General features: G+C 44.7%; 1 protein-coding gene across 2 annotated transcripts in view; it reads right to left on the bottom strand.

Moving 5' to 3' along the window:
* The window catches only part of EIF5B (eukaryotic translation initiation factor 5B), a 128,137-nt gene that overhangs the window by 121,993 nt on the left and 387 nt on the right, over positions 1 to 5,757 (bottom strand). The window lies entirely within an intron of this gene.

Genomic DNA, 5,757 nt, shown 5'->3' with positions numbered 1-5,757 from the left:
GAAAAGGGGACGACAGAGGATGAGATGGCTGGATGGCATCACTGACTCGATGGACGTGAGTCTGGGTGAACTCCGGGAGTTGGTGATGGACAGGGAGGCCTGGCATGCTGCGATTCATGGGGTCGCAAAGAGTTGGACACGACTGAGCGACTGATCTGATCTGATCTGATCCATTAATATGGGCTTCCCAGGTGGCTCAGTGGTAAAGAATCTGCCTGCCAATGCAAGAGATGCAGGCTTGATCCCTGGGTAGTAAAGATCCTGGAGGAGGAAATGGCAACCTATTCCAGTATTCTTGTCCACCGGAAAATCCCATGGACATCGGGGCCTGGCACGCTACAGCCCATAAGGTCACAAAGAGTTGGACATGACTGAGTGACTTAACACACACACAGACATTGACTGATATAACCCACATAAAGAAAAGCCTTTTGGGTTCCCTAGTAATTTAAGAGTATAAGGAGGTCCTAGGACCAGAAAGTTTGAGAACTGCTTTTCTAACTTAACCAGACACTCCGGACCTCAGTTAAACAATGCCTTGCCCAATGTATAGACCAACTGCCAGACTGGAATAAACTTAGAAGGAAAGTAATGTCCAACTAGCTGGTAAGCAACATCAAAAATGCCTACATAAGCTCCTCAGGGATCACCAGTATAGAAGGCTGAAGAGGTTACTAGCAGCTCACAAGTTTGTCATCTGCTTTTTTACCCATTTATGACAAATTAGGATATCTTCCCTTCCTTTCAGGTATCAATCACCTGAAGTATCAGAGCAGGAACAAGGTAAGCCAAGGGATCGTTCAGATTATACATCTTTTTTTCTTTTTTGATCTAACGTATGCAAATAGTTTATTCTTAATTCAAACATGACGCAAATGAGGACTACCTGACACATTTGCCACCTGGACTACTTCCTCTGGAAAGCTCTGGAGTACCTACTATGCTCACACAGGTCCCTTAAGCGAATCACCATGTTCCTGTCTCAGGGGAGGGACCCGAGACCCTGTGATCATACCTGAGTAAGGTGAATGTGTGGAACCAAGACGAAAGTCTAGAACATAGACAGTTGTCGATGAGACAGCCAGAACTCCCCTAAAGGCAGGAATCTTTCCAGGAATGACAGAGGCATTATATGTCATTAAAAGCAAAGAGCTACTATACTAGTTCACCTGCTTATTTAACTTGCATGCAGAGTACATAATGCAAGACGCCAGGCTGGATGAATCACAAGCTGGAATCAAGACTGCCAGGAGAAATATCAACAACCTTGAGACTTGCAGATGATACCACTACAGAAAATGAAGAGGAACTAGAGAGCCTCTTGATAGGGTGAGGGGAGTGTGAAAAAGCTGGCTTAAAACTCAACATTCAAAACACGAAGATCATGGCATCCAGTCCCATCACTTCATGGCACATACATATGGGAAAAGTGAAAACAGTGACAAAGACTTTTATTTTCTTGGGTTCCAAAATCACTGTGGACGATGACTGCAGCCACAAAATTAAAAGACGCTTATTTTTGGAAGAAAAGCTTTGACAAACCTAGACAGCCTATTAAAAAGCAGAGACATTACTTTGACAACAAAGGTCCATCTAGTCAAAGCTATGGTTTTTCCAGTACTCGTGTATGGCTGTGAGAGTTGGACCATAAAGAAGGCTGAGTCAAAGAACTGATGTGTTCGAACGGTGGTGCTGGAAGAGTCCCTTGAACTGCAAGAAGATCAAACCAGTCAATCCTAAAGGAAATCAACCCCGAATATTCATTGGAAGGACTGATCCTGAAGCTGAAGCTCCAATACTTGGCCATCTGATGTGAAGAGCCAATTCACTGGAAAAGACCCTGATGCTGGGAAAGATTGAAAGCAGGAGAAGGCGGCAACAGAGGATGAGATGGCTGAATGGCATCACTGACTCAATGGAAGTGAATTTTCACAAACATCAGGCAATGGTGGAGGACAGGGAAGGCTGGCACGTTGCAGTTCATGGGGTCGAAAAAAGCTGGACACGACTTAGTGACTGAACAACAGTAACTAACTCACCACCAGCGAAAAGTCAGAACTGAAGATGCCCCAGAACCGCACTCAATCCTGAAGTGAAGTGAAAGTCACTCAGTCATGTCCAAGTCTTTGCAACCCCATGGACTAGACAGTCCATGGAATTCTCCAGGCCAGAATACTGGAGTGGGTAGCCTGTCCCTTCTCCAGGGGATCTTCCCAATCCAGGTATCGAACCCAGGTCTCCCACATTGCAGGCGGATTCTTTACCAGCTGAGCCACAAGGGAAGCCCACTCAATCCTGAAACAACTCCTAATTTCTGAATGACATCCCCATTTTTATGTCTGACTGTGAGATAAGTGAAATAATGATCTTTCTTCCCTCTACAGCCATTGTGATGGAATAGAAATGTATTAATCTTTCTAGATAAGTCAACAGAACACATTCCTTAAAACCTGAAAAATACAACTACCACACTTGGGGGATTTAAAAAAAAGGATTAAAATGATGAACTGGAGATTAACTGTGAAAAATTAGATAATCAGGATCATTTTTTTCTCTGCATATACTAATAAAAGAACATCCATCGTGCTGTGTAAATGGAAACAGTAGGGCACTGCTAGAGCACGCAAGGTGCTGTGCACGGCGGGACCACACAAACCGACGACCAGAAAGGTTCCATGTGTTTTGTGTTAGTCGCTCAGTCATGTCCAATTCTTTGTGACCCCATGGACTATAGCCTGCCAGGCTCCTCTGTCCATGGGATTCTCCAGGCAAGAATTCTGGAGTGGGTTGCCATTCCCTTCTCCAGAGGATCTTCCCAACCCAGAGATCGAAAGTGGGTCTCCTGCATTGCAGGCAGATTCTTTACCATCTGAGCCACAAGGGAAGCCCAGGAAGAAACGAAAATACTGGCCATGTATTTTGTCTGTATGATCTGTGAAAACTGACTCTTATCCCAGTCAACTGAAAAAGGAAACTTGCTTAACACCTATCAAAATCTCACTCAGAATTTCATAAGCTAAAACAAAATTCTAGAACTCTATGTTTAAACAAACATCAGTCACTGATATAACATAACATGCTGCTACTGCTAAGTCGCTTCAGTCGTGTCCGACTCTGTGTGACCCCACAGACCGCAGCCCACCAGGCTCCCCCGTCCCTGGGATTCTCCAGGCGAGAACACTGGAGTGGGTTGCCATTTCCTTCTCCAATGCATGAAAGGGAAAAGTGAAAGTGAAGTCGCTCCGTCGTGTCCAACTCCTAGCGACCCCATGGACTGCAGCCCACCAGGCTCCTCCGTCCATGGGATTTTCCAGGCAAGAGTACTGGAGTGGGGTGCCGTTGCCTTCTCCATAACATAACATACGTAATCCAAATAAGATCCCTCAGATTAGCTGTGTACGTGTATGTATGTGTATGTGAGCACTATGCGCTCTCAGTCGTGTCCAACTCTTTTGTGACCACATGGACTGTAGCCCACCAGGCTCCTCTGTCGACGGAATTTTCCAGGCTAGAATACTGGAGTGGGCTGCCATTTCCTTCTCCTGGGGATCTTCCCAACCCAGGGATTGAACCCACATCTCCTGTGTCTCCTGCACTGGCAGGTAGATTCTTTACCACCTGGAAGCCCTCAGATTAGATAGTAAAATCTAATTTTAAATGAACACTGAGTGGCTAAAAATTTAAAATAACAATATAAGGATTAAAATAGTCACGTATTTTATGTTCTTTCCAGTAACTGAAAAGTGGCCCAATGCCTTAACTTGATAGCTAATAAGCAGGTGCTCATTTCTTATCCAGTTCTTTCTGAGCAGAAACATGCCTGGCTTAAGACAACTGGGAAGGGAAGGGGAGGTGGGAGGAATCCACAAAGCATTAAAAAACAAAGAAACTTGATATTGGCTTATAAGAAAATGTGTTTTTCACTGACATTGCCACCATTTTTCCTTCAACATGAGCCAAAAAATAAAGGCTGCAGATTTATTCTGAGGGGAAAAAAATCCAATAGCCTTCTTTCTATCCTATCAAACCAATCATTTAACAGGTTCCAATGTTTGCAATTTAAACTTTATGTCATCCATAAACAATGTTATGAATCAGTAACACTTTTCTCTAAAAAAATGCACACACAAGAATAAATATTTCTCTTCTCAATAGCTTTTTTCTAATGCAAAAGAGCTTGAAAAGTAAAAAAATTAAGATAATACATACATATTTTTTAATCTAAATAATAGAGTTCTGTAGTCCTGATTCAAACAAACCAATTGTGTAAAAAAAAAAAAAAAAGATTTCTTATAAGGATCAGTGAAATTAGAAAACCGACAACTGTATTTAAGAAATCATTGCTAGTATTCCTTGGGTTTAATGACATTGTGTTTGTGCTTTATGTTGTGTTTCTGTGGTTTTTTTCCCCTCAGGTATTCACCTTTCAGATACACTTAAAGGATTTACACATGAAACGATTTTCAGAGTTGCTTTAAAATATCCAGCAGGTAGATGAAACAGGACCAGTCACGTGACAACAATGGCTGAAGCTGGGTAACTGGTACAGGAAGCTTTATTACACTCATCTCTCCATTTCTTGTGTAAGGCTGACGAAAAAGAAGTATCTCAGGCACCAAAACATCCTGTCAAAAGCATAGAAATTTTTGCCCCACTAAATCACCCCAGAATTCTGCTTATTTTTTCCTATTTATCTGGCTACTCTTCAAACCAACTAACTTCCTCCAATAGACCTCCAACTGAAATACAAGACACTTGGTGTCTTTTTTAACTCCATTCAACAGCTAGGTGAGGGCCAGATCAGGGAACGACCCAGGATTCCAAATCACAACTAGTAATTTTATTCAAACTTCAAGAGCAAATATCCGTTTTGAGTCAAAATGAACTAACACAGGGTGCTGTTTTTGTCTTCCGAATTTCTCTTACTACGCCCAGTATTTGAACTAAGTTTGGTGAGTAGTTTACAAAGGTGAAAAATAACATATGTTGTTCACTCCCAGGAAGTAAGCGCTTTCCATGAAGAGGGGTAAAGAACTCCACCGAATATGACACCCAGGGATGTTACAATAATCTCGGGGTACTCAACTCTACATACACCCTTAAGCTCCCTCGCCCCCAAAGCCTTTTTAAGTGGTTAGAAAAGAGCGACCCTGGTTGGTTTGTTTCATCTCCTCCTTTCTTAGGGGAGGTGCTAGCGAGTAAAGAAATGACCAAAAGGCCGGAAGGAGGAACGCGAAAAGCATGGAGTCTGGACAATCAGCCCGTAAGTAATTGAAAGCTGAACCAAATTAACTGAAGTTAAGACAGAGCAACCTGCTACGCTCCTCGCGTTGTCTCTAACGTGCCTGAGAGGCTCCGAGGGTGAGAACACCTGGCTGGAGGCTCGTCGCATTCCAAACCCTTCTCTCTCCAAGAATTCATAGGCACCCAGACATAAAAAAGAATTCTTCCAGACCTCCGCCAAGAGCAGCGCCGCAACAACTCCCACCCGCCCGTGCCACGGTGGCCAAGCGGCCCCCGGCTCCGTGAGGCCGCCCGAGCCCTGCCCCAAGGGACCGCGAACCCCAAAACGACTCCCGGCTCCTAAGCCAGAGACCTTCTCCCGAGCCGGGCGAGGGGACGGAGTCTAGGCTGGGAACCCGCTCGCCGCCGAGGCCCTCCTCGCCTGCCCGGAACTGGGGTCTCGGGCCCGCGCTGCCCACTCTAGGTCCCGGCCTGTGCCTCGCGGGGCCGCTCTCGAGCCTCGACCCGGGTCCG

The sequence above is a fragment of the Bison bison genome, unplaced genomic scaffold (genome assembly GCF_000754665.1).
Source record: "Bison bison bison isolate TAMUID 2011002044 unplaced genomic scaffold, Bison_UMD1.0 scf7180017864508, whole genome shotgun sequence".
In the NCBI taxonomy this organism is placed as follows: Eukaryota; Metazoa; Chordata; class Mammalia; order Artiodactyla; family Bovidae; genus Bison; species Bison bison.
This window is presented reverse-complemented; position numbering and strand designations above follow the sequence as displayed.